The 14,838-nt window shown below is 33.4% G+C and overlaps 1 long non-coding RNA gene across 1 annotated transcript; it reads right to left on the bottom strand.

Annotated features, from left to right (window-relative positions):
• Window positions 1-11,444: 11,444 nt before the first annotated feature.
• Window positions 11,445-14,457, bottom strand: LOC129480356 (uncharacterized). Its single transcript, XR_008657008.2, has 3 exons — window positions 14,240-14,457; window positions 12,941-13,170; window positions 11,445-11,558 (listed from the first exon to the last, which is right to left on the bottom strand). It is a non-coding gene; the product is annotated as an uncharacterized lncRNA (long non-coding RNA).
• Window positions 14,458-14,838: the final 381 nt, after the last annotated feature.

Genomic DNA, 14,838 nt, shown 5'->3' with positions numbered 1-14,838 from the left:
AATAATGTTGGCAGAAAGTACTTAGATTCCACTTATATATACACATCTTGTTATATATACATATATGGGTATGTATAGAAAGCAAAGATATAAAAAAGAGTTCTGTATATTTTTATTACTTTTAAATCCCACATTAACAAAGAAAAATGCTTTTGTAAAAGATTATGGTAACTATATTATGAAACTAAACATATTTTTTCACTTAATGTTCTTCCTTTTTTTTGAAAAAAAAAAAAAAAAAATCCTAACCTAATATTGTGGAGAAAATGGATTTGGCCATCTTTAATATTGTGGCTCTTAGAAAGTTCAGCAGCTGCTTGCTTATGAATCTATTTATTTTAAAAAATAAGAACATTTTGTTTTATCCCATAATGACTTTCTGGTTAAGTTGACCTGTATAGAAAAAAACTGACAAATAGGAAAAGGAGAAACAGATGTTTTACCCTAAATAAAAAGAAGTGTTTTATTTTTTATCTGGATCATAAAAATCAAGTAATATTCATGTATGTATCTTATCAAAAATGTTTCACAATGAGGAAAGAATGTATACAGAGGGCTATTTATAGAACAGTGGAGAGCTAGCTAGTGTCTCTTTATATTCTACCTTACTGAAAGTATGATTAATAAGGATCAGGGGTACAGCTATTTTTATAGACCAAGTGTTGATTCTGTACCAATACATGTAGCAATATCTAGGACAGAAAACTGAATAAAATAGTTATTTAAAATTATGGTTTACTTCATTATAAATGTTAGCAAAAAGAGAAATATGATGCATGCAATAGTAATAACATTTATTAAACATTTTTAATGTTTCAGGTACTCTACTTATAAAATTATGAGATGTAGCAGTACCTTTATTCACTAATTCATGCTTGATTGTGTGAATTGTATTACTTGATTTAATTTTGCAAAAAATGTGTATTCAACATGTACCATGTGTCAAGTATTCTGGTTGATGAATTAAATGGTTAAAGTTCCTGTTTTCATGGAGATTACATTCTAACCAGACCAACAGGCAATAAACAGAAAATGATACACACTTATTAACATATATACATATACATACACAAATATATATACTAAGATGTCAGCAATATTGTGCAGGATCTGGAATTTATGAAAAAAGGTTAGTAAGAAATACCAAAGAGGAAAAAGTCAAGTCAAACAGAATAAAAGGATCGAAGTGGTGGGGTAGAGAGATGCTATGTTGTTATGTGGTGACCAGAATCAGTGTCTCTCAGGAGCCTCTGCAGGTGCAGATGTGAAGGAAGGGAAAGGAGTGCATTATGAGCATGTCTGGAGGAAGAGCATTTCAGGCTAGCAGGACAGCAAAGTGCAAATACCTTAATAGTTTGGAATGTTTTAGGTAAATTGTTTGAAATGCTTTAGGAAAATACAGCATTAATTAGATAAATTGGTGAAAATGGATCAGAAAGGTGGCAGAGATGAGATCTTATTAAGCCTGGTAGGTCAAGAAAATGCCTCTAAGCCTAGGATAACTGAAAGATGTTTCTCAAAGTCGCATGGCTAACAATACGGATTGGAGCCAGGAGTTTAAACCAGACATTCTTTCTACAAAGCAATTGCACCTAACTTCTACTTTATACCCCTCCCCTCAAACATGTGAGTAACTTAACCTTTTATTTATCAAATGTACCAACTCGTTGGACAAATATTCGTAGAGCTGTAATTATAACTTATTTTTTTATTCTTGAAGCCCTATCTGTAGACCTACTGAGCATTTTTAGAGTTGCCTTTACACTGTATCATTTATTTTGTTTATTCTTTTCAACCCTATTTTTTAACCCACACACACAAGGTGTTTTTATTTTAGATGTTTATAAATGTTAATTTTTAATAAGTTTCTGACATATAAAAATGTTTAAAAAAATGAATTCCCATTGATCAAGACCTCTTGGATATTTGCCTCTGCTCTCATTCGTTGAACCCTTTTTCTTTCCTCCATCTCATTGGTTGACCTCTTTTCCTTCCCTTTTAGTTACTCTAGTAAAGAAATTCTAAGCGTAACGTAATTCCTTCTATCTATAGCTCTATAAGGCTTTTCTACAGAGAAACGTAGTGTGGAAAGGTTAAAAATAAAATATAAAACATATTGTGGTTACATAACAATCTTCCCTGACCCTAGTGGCAAGTATCCTATAATGCATAGAAAATCTCCCAAAATGATATGTTACTCTATCTGAATTCTGAATCAAAGTGTTAAAAGTCAGTCTCCCGTGCACTATCATCTTCTTCTCTAGATAATACATGAACTCTTCATATCGGCTCTCTACCTTGCTGCCTATTCTGATAATCTTTATATTTGACAAGCTTCAACATTACCTGAAGCTTCTCAAGGCTAGAGTTAGTAAAACCATAGAAACCTGAGACTGAAACAAACCACTGCCTTTGTCATGCTTATCTGGAATAAAATCAAGGCTGACTTTCCTACCAAAGGCAGACTCATGTTTAATCAGGAGTAAGACCCTGGGAGAATGCTACATTTCATTTCCCAAATCTTTCCAAGTGAATATCCACCTTATATTTGTATTCCAGATATTTTGGGTGGCAGTAAATTTAATAAATGTTTTTAATATAGAACATTGTATTAAAATAACGAGTTCTTTTGAATCGATCTATTAAATGTTATGTGACAATTGGAATAAAATTATTTTTAATAAAATATCCCATAGACTTTTTCCAAGTTGATAAACCAAAACTTGGTAAAAATGTCTTTCAGACCAAAATAAAAATCAGATTAGCAAAAAGATACTGTATAGGCTTAAGCTCATTCAACAAATTTGATTCAGCAAATTTTCTCTTAAGAGAAAAGTCAAAACATTTTGAAAAAAGAGAAAAGGAAAATGAATTACCTAAAATTGGAGGAAAGTTGAAGCGAAAGTGATTTCAAAATTAGGGTAAAAATGATGCATAAACATAATACATATACACCACCTATTCAGGTAGGGAAATGCTAGAGGAATTCATGTATCTATAGGAATGTAGGCTGCCTTGTTATTTCATCTATACATGAAATGAAGTATAAATGGCTATATGTAGGATCAAGTACACGCTCAGCTAGTATGACACAGATTCACACACATAATCGCATGTGTACTACTGCCACTGGAATCATCATTTATCATTTCTCAAAGACAGTGAAAAGGAACATCAGATCACCTAGGCTCCAACATTCATTCTTTCTTCTCAAAATATCCTGTATTTTACACGGTCTTTTCTCAAGTGGCTTCCTTTCTCTGGGAAGAACTTACTCCTCACACAGCAGCCAAACATTAGAAATTTTTTTTTCCATGATTCGCTTAAATATCAACTCTTCCTCAAAGTATTTTCAGATGTGACAGTTAACATTCTGTCTTAGAAAAAAAAAAAACTTATAGCATTAGAATATCTGCATTATTTATTTAACCACTCTTTTGTTAAGATTATGATCCATGTATCTCAACTTTTACCTGATTCTGATTTCAAATTTTAAATCATAGTTATTGAATCATGAGCACCTGTTACCTTCTTATTAGGAGCTAATGTCTCAAGTGTCTCATGTTTTTTCTTACATTTACTAGTCAGTTAGGTTATTTTGTCCCAAAGTTTTCATCATCCCGTACCCTTGTTTCCTCTGTGAATGCTGATCTTGGGCTGTCATCACTTGATGGGACACAGCAATCTTTGTTGCTGAACCTGCTGTTGTCTCTCTGCAGCCTCAAGTGAAAACATTGCCCTTCTCAGTAAGTTCTGCTGGCTTTATACTTATTAGTGGATCTGAGACTCATGCACATTTTTGCTCTAAATGCAATCCGCTCCACAACGTCACCACTGCAGTTATACATGTTACTAGTAAAAAACAGAATCTCTATGATATGTGCAGTCTTGCTTTGTCTCTGCTTCATAGGAGCTGCTCATATACACCAAAGCAAAACCAAGTATTTTTGTCTCTTTGAGTCCTTCCCTTAGACCTGTAGAGAAGATAATTTTATTTTTTTGCTCAATTTAATACACCATTAAATTCTGTTTCAGGATTAACTATTTCTCAGAGAATTGATATGGGGAAATTATTTTTCTTTAAGAGGAAACCATATTCCAATAGTCTTAATAACTCAACATTTAAAATCTGCCAGTGGCACATTTCTCATTGTTACTCATTGTCAACTTATTATATGGTTACTTAACATTTGTGTCTCTCTTGCCTGTTAAATTGTGAAGCATAAGAAGATAGAATTGTGCCTTAAACAAAATTGTATATCCCACAGTAGACTGTAGAAGTCCTCCAACAATGGAAATACTCAATAAATAATTTTTTTGGTTACTCTTGGGCTAGAAAAGGAAGTATTCCATCTTCATATCCCTGAAATTTTGCATGTTGTATATTTATTAGTTAATTAATATATAGGAGTTTTCAAAATAGAATCCAGATGTCTTGACATCAACTGAAATATCCAAGAGGAGGAAAATCAGGTTTTGAAGTTCAGGTTATGACTATGTATAGGTTGTGCTCAAGTGGAAAACATGTGTTTTATTTGAGAGAATATATACTCAGTGTGGCTATATCATTTTTTAAATCAATACTAGTGTTTAAAGTTTTATATGAACCATCCCAACGTATATATTATAGTTGAAATTAAATACACTGGGCCATCAAGCAAAAGAGCTATTTGGCTTGTCCCTGGTTAATAATTTATAACTTCTATTCACTGGTAAGTTTCATTAGTGTTAAATTTTCCTGTGTTACATGTTTTGAAATTATAGTGGTGGAATACTGCATTAAAATTTGACAAGACTTAATTCCTTCATCTCTTAAATAGTGATAGAACTCTAGGTCTCAAAGATGTAACTAAGAATAAATACGCACGAACATAAAAGTATCTTTTAAATGATAAAAATTATCTACAAAAATTAAGTATTCTTATTCCAACTTAGTAAGACTCTTATCTTCGATTCAGCTATAGTATGTGTGATAAAAATAAATCACAAATCTTGGGTTATGTCCTTAGAAAATTTTTATACAGCTGGATATTTAAAATATAAATTAAATTATACATGAATATATAAAGTATGATAAGAAATCTTAATAAAATGCAAAGATTGCATTGGAAACCAGAACACAATTAACTATAACTACTGAAATAAAATTATGAATACACAAGAAAACTAAACCTGCCATGACAACACTCATGTGTGATGACAAATTGCAGACATATATGCATATGTCAAAATTTAGAAAGCATAACATCCATGAACTTCCTTTAAGGAAAATACTTAACAAAATTAACTAATGAAATTAAAAGTGAGTTATAGCAGAAATATCAAGTTACAAAAGGTGAAGAGAAGGAATCATAGTGCATAATATTTTTTCCCATAATATGTAGTAAAAATGTAAGATGACACTGTAAGTAGAAATTTATAATATAAACGGGAAGTAAGGTTTTTGAAAACTAAGAAACATACAGTCACGTACTGCTTAATGACAGGGATACATTCTGAGAAATGTGTCATTGGGTGATTTCATCGTTGTGTAAACATCATGTTGTGTAAACATCATAAAGTGTACTTACACAAACCTAGATGGCATAGCCTACTACACACCTAGGCTACAAGGTATAGCCTATTGCTCCCGGGCTAGAGACCTTTGTAGCATGTCATTGTACTAAATGTTGTAGGCAATTATAACTCAATGGTAAATGTTAATATTTGCATTTCTAAACACACTTTAATATAGAAAAGGCACAGTAAAAATATGGTATCAAAGATTTTAAAAAACAGTATACCTTTATAGGGCACTTATCATGAATGAAACTTTCAGGACTGAAAGTTACTCTGGGTGAGTCAGTGAGTGAGTTATGAGTGAATGTGAAGGCCTAGGACATTACACTACTGTAGACTTTATAAATGCTGTACATTTAGGCTATACTAAATTTATTTAAAACATTTTCTTCAATTATAAATTAACTTTAGTTTACTGTAACATTTTTACTGTATAAACTCTTTAAATTTTAAACTTTTGATTGTTTTGTAACAGCAGAGGTTAACACATGTTTTAAAGCACTATAAAATATTTTTCTTTATATTTTTATTCTTTAAGCTCTTTTCTATTTTAATATACTTTTTAAACTTTTTATTATAATTTTAAAAAGTAGCAGCACAGTAGGTTTGCTTACACCAGAATCACCACAAACATGTAAGTAATTCCTTGTACTAGGGTGCTATGATGGCTCTGATGTCACTAACTGATTGATAGGAATTTTCATCTCCATTAAAATCTTATGGCAACTGTCTCCAACCTTTTTAGCACTAGGGACTTGTTTTTGTGAAAGACAATTTTTCCACGAGTGGGGCTGGTGTGGTGCGGTGGGAAGAATGGTTTCAGAATGAAACTCTTCCACCTCATATCATCAAGCCTTAGTTGGAACAGGCATCCTGGATCCCTCGCATGCACAGTTCACAATAGGGTTTGTGCACCTATGAGACTCTAGGCCAGGCGCGGTGGCTCACGTCTGTAATCCCAGCACTTTGGGAGGCCAAGGCAGGTGGATCACTTGAGGTCAGGAGTTCGAGACCAGCCTGGCCAGCATGGTGAAGCCCCATCTCTACTAAAAATACAAAAAACTTAGCCGGGTGTGGTGGCACATGCTTGTAGTCCCAGCTACCTGAGAGGCTGAGGCAGGAGAATGGCTTGAACCTAGGAGGTGGAGGTTGCAGTGAGATGACATCGTGCCACTGCACTCCAGCCTGGGCGACAGAGCAAGACTCCGTCAAAAAAAAAAAAAAAAAAAGCTAATGCTGCCGCCGATTTGACAGGAGGCAGAGCTCAGGCGGTAATGCTCACTTTGCTTGCCACTCACCCTCCTGCTATGCAGCCCAGTCCTAACAGACCATAGGCCAGCACCCATCAGTGGCCTAGGGGTTGGAGGCCCCAGTATTATGGGACCCCTGGCTGTATATGTGGTTCATCCTTAACCCAATTGTTATGCAGTACATAATGCACGTTAAGAAAACATCCAAAATAGACTAGAACGGAAAGTTCTAAATTAATTATTACAGTAAAAGCCAATATTTATAACAGAAGGCAAAGAAAATAATGAAGTAATAGTAATCCAAAGGTCTTGATTTATATGAGCAAATTATGCATTTCATTTGTATTAGTAAAAAGTATTGTGATTATTGTTTTATTTATATATAGATGTAAAATTAAGGGCCTTGTTATTGTAAAAAAAAGCACACATGTATATATATATATATAATGTATTTATATGTATTTAATGTCTTTATGTTGCTGTGTGTATATGCATATAAAACACTACGTCTATATATACAGGAGAATGTATAAATACATTAGCCTGAGTTCATTGATAATTCTAGAGGGAACAAAGATAAAAAAAAAAGAGAGGCTGTAGGAAAAATGCTGTATTTCTAAATACATTTCAGAGCTTGGCATATTCTTTTATTGGTTGTATTGAGCTTGTGTTTGTTTCTCCCAAATTCTAGAGAATTAAGAGAAGAATTTTAAAAATTAGTCCCACTACAAAATCAGTAAAAATTCTGTCTTCTTTTGAGTTAACTGTTGTTTGTAAGAGATTTTTTAATTGATTATTACTCTGCTAAAATATTTTATGGTCCCTTGACTTTGGGGGGGAAATAATTTTTCTTTTCTATTACTGTCATGTACCTCATATTTTTGGAGACTTTGAGGAATAAAACTTGGACAATCATTTCTTGTATGTAGCTTGGATAATAATTTTCCATTTAATTTACAAAGGCTCTACTTTGAGAATTATTTTGACATTTTAATGTGTGCTTCTAAAATGTTAGCACATTTTAATATTTATGTCTTTGTATGGTATGAAGTATTTCTTTGTCTTTTTTTTCAGTTCGTCAAGGATGTCTGTTCTGTAAGTCAAGGGAATTTTCTGAATGAATATTCAACTGAAAATGTTTAAATAGAAAAGAAGATGAATATGCTGTGTGTGTATGTACGAGGAGATTCAGGTATGGCTATATTTTTTAAAGAAGTTACAATAATTTATTGTCCATATTATTATATAAAAATCTTAACCATGGTCAACACCCCTCACTTTGAAATATGTCTATTTTGAAAGTATACATTTTTTCTTTGTATATTTTTATATATGAATAGCATTCTATTGTTGTGATCTACTGTAATACCCTTATTTACCTAGCATCATTATTATAATTACTCATTGGTAATTTCTTTAAGGCTAATGAAAGAAACACACATAATAAAATACAAATAATAGTTGAACTAGTTTACAGTCCCACCAACAGTGTAAAAGTGTTCCTATTTCTCCACATCCTCTCCAGCACCTGTTGTTTCCTGACTTTTTAATGATCGCCATTCTAACTGGTGTGAGATGGTATCTCATTGTGGTTTGGATTTGCATTTCTCTGATGGCCAGTGATGATGAGCATTTCTTCATGTGTTTTTTGGCTGCATAAATGTCTTCTTTTGAGAAGTGTCTGTTCATATCCTTCGCCCACTTTTTGATGGGGTTGTTTGTTTTTTTCTTGTAAATTTGTTTGAGTTCATTGTAGATTCTGGATATTAGCCCTTTGTCAGATGAGTAGGTTGCGAAAATTTTCTCCCGTTTTGTAGGTTGCCTGTTCACTCTGATGGTAGTTTCTTTTGCTGTGCAGAAGCTCTTTAGTTTAATTAGATCCCATTTGTCAATTTTGGCTTTTGTTGCCATTGCTTTTGGTGTTTTAGACATGAAGTCCTTGCCCACGCCTATGTCCTGAAGGGTATTGCCTAGGTTTTCTTCTAGGGTTCTTATGGTTTTAAGTCTAACGTGTAAGTCTTTAATCCATCTTGGATTAATTGTTGTATAAGGTGTAAGGAAGGGATCCAGTTTCAGCTTTCTACATATGGAAGTCAGTGTGGCAATTCTTCAGGGATCTAGGACTAGAAATACCATTTGACCCAGCCATCCCGTCACTGGGTATATACCCAAAGGATTATAAATCATGCTGCTGTAAAGACACATGCACACGTATGTTTATTGCGGCACTATTCACAATAGCAAGGACTTGGAACCAACCCAAATGTCCAAAAACGATAGACTGGATTAAGAAAATGTGGCACCTATACACCATGGAATACTATGCAGCCATAAAAAATGATGAGTTCATGTCCATTGTAGGGACATGGATGAAACTGGAAACCATCATTCTCAGCAAACTATCTCAAGGACAAAATACCAAACACCGCATGTTCTCACTGATAGGTGGGAATTGAACAATGAGAACACATGGACACAGGAAGGGGAACATGACACTCCAGGGACTGTTGTGGGGTGGAGGGAGTGGGGAGGGATAGCATTAGGAGATATACCTAATGCTAAATGATGAGTTAATGGGTACAGCACACCAATATGGCACATGTATACATATGTAACAAACCTGCACATTGTGCACATGTACCCTAAAACTTAAAGTATAATAATAATAAAAAATAAATAAATAAATAAAATAAAAAAATACAAATAATAAAAAATTCAGAATGAGAATACTGTAAAGTAAGATAAGAATCGCCTATTATGATATGTTTTCTGCTGGTAAATGTATAACATATTTTCTTTAGTCTAGTGATGAAATATTTCAAGACACAAACAGAAAGCACACATCAAAAGTATGGAAAGAATTAACTTATAATAAGTGTTTTATCATATCAGAAAGAATTAAAACAATATTTTAGGATGCATTTTTCTAGAGTAAATTCCAAGAGTAGGTATTTCTGAATATTTGGCACAGTACTTGAGAAATATTGCAGTTAAAATATTGCAAATGCCACGTAAACATTCACTCAGACATGCACCTGTAGTCCTAGCTACTTGGGAGGCCGAGGCAGGAGGATCACTTGAGCCCAAAAGTAGGAGGTTACAGTGAGCTCTACTCCACCCTGGATGAGGTGTTCATCAGGGTTCTCTAGAGGGACAGAACTAATAGGAGATATATAAATTATATATATTTATTATTAATTCACATGATCACAAGGTCCCACAATTGGCCATTTGCAAGCTGAGGAGCAAGGAGGCCAGTCTGAGTCCCAAAGCCGAAGAACTTGGAGTTTGATGTGTGAGGGCAGGAAGCATCCAGCATGGGAAAAAGATGTAGGCTTGGAGGCTAGGCTTGTCTAGTCTTTTCATGTTCTGCTTACTTTTTATTCTGGACATGCTGGCAGCTGATTAGGTTCTGCCCACCAAGATTAAGGGTGGGTCTGCTTTTCCCAGTCCACTGACTCAAATGTTAATCTCCTTTGGCAATACCCTCACAGACACACCCAGAATCAGTACTTTGCATCCTTCAATCCAATCAAGTTGAAACTCAATATTAACCATCACAATGAGAGAGTGAGAACTTGTCTCAAAAATAAAATATTTCACTTATTAATGGTCCAATGGCATGTTTTATTTTTCAATTAATATACATTACAGTTTAAGAAAACAATATGCTTCTTTACAAATCATTATTGCGTTTTGATTGATGTATTATTCAGCAGTAAGATGGTTGAAATGCCTGATAATAGTATGATAGTTACTATATGAGACTATTTAGGACTAATTCTTCAAGAAAGAATTTGTGAGGACATAAAATTAGGATAAGCTTGAGCAAGCAGCTTACAGAAATGGTTCTTTAAATGAGTTCAGTGTATAATTAAGTTCAATAGGTTACTTCATGTCTTCTTGAGTTAGTCAGCCAATGTGATAATTAAAAACTTAGGGACTTGTTGTGACCACTTTTCCTTTGCTTGGTATCATTTATAGACTAATTAAGTGTTTTGTTCATACCAAGGTTAGAACACAGAAGACTGTCTTTGTAGGTGGAGTGAATCAAGGGAATATTAAAAACTTTATTATTATAGAATGTAAAGTAGGTAATGACTGTAGTCTTTGGCTTTGTTGACCCTTATGAAATTACATTACTTGGTTGATAGTTAATAAAAATTGGGATGTTTTTATTTTCTGTTAGTTATATTTTAATCTGCATAAAGAAATTTGTGTTTAGCATTTGTTATCACAAATTTTAGATTTTACATTTAAAGATAACTCAGTGGTATCTTCTCTGTAGCCATATATACATGTGATCTCAGCAAAAAAGGCAGACATTTCCATTTATCCAATGTTTTCTCATCCTGTTGCACTCTGTTGGATATCCTAAAAATATGTTATCAGGCTGATTTCCATGTCTTATCTTTGCACTATAATTTCCTTGTTCTTTAACTAACATATTAAAATAAAACTTCAGTGAGGCTTTAAAATTTTTCTTCATTTTAGTTTATTGCAGGAGGCAGTAAATAGGAAAGTTCCTGGTACAGTCATTTGCAAATTGTAGGTGACATGGTCACAATAAAAATATTACTATATTCATCCTGCTGATACGAACATCAGACTAAATGTTCTTGCTGTTCTGTGTCCTGTCAGATGACACATTATCTCATGGAATATCAGTGGTCATAATGTTTCCAAACACAATGATAAAATAGCCTCAGGAAGTTGCTGTTCAGCTCTTGCATCTTTGGGGTCTAAAAACTGTCATTAGTGAATGAAGGATGTTTATTCGTATCACATTAAAAATTACAATATTATTTCAAATTTTTCAAGGTTTAGTTTCAAAAGCAATCTTGTCCTTCCTAAATTTATATGCAGTTTAACCTATCTCCACATTGTTGAGTATTAAATTATTCAAACCTATGAATAGTACATTTAGTTTGTGGGACTAAGCCTACACAAAAATTAATCATAAATCGTGGCAACTTGACCTAAGAAAGGTCAAAATTAATAGGTTGATCAGATAAGAATGTTTTACAGATTCACTAAAGTTCATCTTTAAACTAATTATAACTTAATTACAGACAGTGACAAGATTAAACTGTCATGCAGACGATAATATGTTGAGTGAGTCTTATCAAGAAATAGAACAGACTTTGAGGCAAAAAAAATAAATTGTATTAGCTTTCTTAGTAAAAGCTAAATCTCAAATCAAAATGTTATTTAAATGTAAACAGTGTGCGAAAATCTTTCACCTATGTAATTTTTATGTGGAAATAGTAGTCTCTGACAGAGAGATTATCTGATGTGCCCCTAGGACTATCTGTAAATAAATTTTATGTTATGATATTTCAATTAAAATCATAATTATTTGTTGACATATATCTATGAGCCAAATTACAAAGATCTACATCTTGGTATTATTACACTTAAAGATTTATGATTTTGGCAAGAGGTTCCCAACCTTTTTGGCACCAGGGACCAGTTTCATGGAAGACAGTTCTCCCATGAATGGAGAGCAGAGGTGGGTGAGAGTTAGCAGGTGGGTGGTTTGGGGATGAGACTGTCCCACTTCAGATCATCAGGCATTAGATTCTTACAAGGAGCGGGCAACCTACATGCCTTGCATGTTCAGTTCACAATAGGGTTCCCGCTCCTATGAAAATCTAATGCCTCTGCTAATCTGACAGTAGGCAGAGCTCAGCTCATTTGCCCGCTGCTCACATCCCGTGTGTGGCCTGGTTCCTAACAGGCCACAGACCCCTACTGGTTCACAGCTCAGGGGTTGGGGACCCCTGCTTTAGGACATAGTGAATGCACTTTTTTAAAACAAATGAAAATGTATTTTGCCATTTATGATTTGTTAAAGTCACATAATATTTTATCAGAAATTAGACTTAAGAGGTGGAAGAACACTTCACATTAATGTAATTAGTCAGTTTCCAAACATGGCTGGTATAAAAACATCATCTGGTCATAATACAGATTTCCGGTGTCCATTCTAGACCTACTTGTCTAGAGGAATGGGCTGACAATTTTTTAAATATAAATAATAGCATCACCTCAAAAGTCTTTTTAAAACCAATGATATATTGCCACCAAATATATCATTAGAACATTGAAAAGACAAGAAAGACTCTTACTCCAAAGGGGTAGAATCTCCACCCTTTTCTGGTAGTACCAGTTAATGTGAAATTTATATTCTTTTAACTTTTGACCATTTCCACATCAGGCTTTGTTATTCTTTGCCTCCATAGCCTTTCTTTCTTCGCCCTCCATTTCCTGCTTCATACTGCTTTAGAATGATGCACTGAAAATATGGCTTCCATCATGCAAACTGCTTGTTCATCAAATTACAACAGCATTCTGATAACTGTAATTGGCATATATAAATCCTTAGTTTGTCATACAAGACATCTACAATTTAAAAGCTCATGTCTGTATCGTGTTACTTCAAATCATTCCATAAGTCAATTTTTTTGGAGACAAATTCTGCCTGTATGTCCACTGTTAACGATTTTGACAATACTTTTTTGATGTTTTTTCAGAATAAAGCTTTTCTGTTATCTAAATTCTATACATAATGTACTACTTTAGTTAGAATTTCTTCATGAAGAGTATCTTGCTCACCTCCTTCCAAAAGATTGTTTTTTCGTCTTTGAACTTTAACAATGGTAGCTCATTCTGTTTAACCCTGTAGCTCTGTAACCTGCTAGTCTGTGAAGAGGGAACTTACTAATGGATCTGCTGATGGCCCCAACACACAGTATTCTGTATCTGTCTATCAACCCCTCATGTTCATCGCTTAGCACAAACGTAGGTCATGAATGAAAATTTTAAGGAGATAGAATGCCAAGATCTAGATTGCTGATTCCCTACTAATTCCATTAGGCTGAGATGTTTTTCAATATGGTTTGATTTATTTTAAATTATAAAAATAAGCTATATTGAATATTCCATGAGAATTAACAAATTATTTTTATACCTTACAGTCCCACAACAAAAACTCTATATCAGATATATCTGTTTCCTACAATCCCTTCTCTGACAAATTATAACTGGAGCGTTTCTCTCTCTCTTTCCCAAAAGCATTAAAATATGTTTTGAACCAACTTTTCAATAAGGAAAAATGATGTGTAAGGAACAACATAGGTTTTATTTATCTAAATCATCTTGTAGCACTCCTAGAATATCATGCTATTTTAAACTCTTAAAACATGTTTTTTAATATGTAATTGTATTTAATTTAGTATTTGTTGTACACTGAATAAAATATGCTACATAACTTTCTAAGTTCTTTCAAATTATTATAATAATAATGACATTATTAAGTAAGTACTGTAAATGGTCCCATTATACAAATAAAGAAACTAAGGCTTAGAAAGCTTAAATAATGTGACAAAGGTTATACGGTAAATTAGAAGAAGAACCAGGGCTTAAACCTGCAAGTTGAATCCTTCTTCATATCATTGCTAACTTCCAGAATATTTGGGTCAGTATATGACTATCCAGAATGAAATCTACATTCTCTAAACACCCTTGCAGTTAAATTTGGCTGGTCATGAAACTAGATCCTGGTAATGAGATATAAGTGTAAGTGGCCTGTAGTAGCATTTAGCTGACTTTCTTAAAAGATAGTTGGTATGTTTGCTTTGCTGCTTTTCTCTTTATTTCTTCAAGCTGATGCTTGGAACAGGAATGCAATAGCTGGAATTCCATATTGGGTCATAATGATGATGAGTTCTATACTATAAACTTGGCCTGGTACATCCAGTCTTTAACAATTTTGGGGCTGTTATATATTCCCTCAGTTGTCTACATTCACAATTTTTCATGAAAGAGAAATTAACTTCTAACTTGTTTAAGCCACTAGTTTTCAGTTTGATATATATATATATATATCAGTATATTTTGCCATATATATCAATATATCTATATATTGCCATCTAATTTAATGGTTGAAATATATGAAGACAGAAACAGTCTCACAGAGACATGTGTTCACAAAAGAGGAAGGATTTTAATAATATTTTCAGATAAT

This window comes from Symphalangus syndactylus, chromosome 4 (assembly GCF_028878055.3).
Source record: "Symphalangus syndactylus isolate Jambi chromosome 4, NHGRI_mSymSyn1-v2.1_pri, whole genome shotgun sequence".
Lineage (NCBI taxonomy): Eukaryota > Metazoa > Chordata > Mammalia > Primates > Hylobatidae > Symphalangus > Symphalangus syndactylus.
Note: the sequence above shows the minus strand (reverse complement) of the source record. Positions and strands in the feature narration are given on the sequence as shown.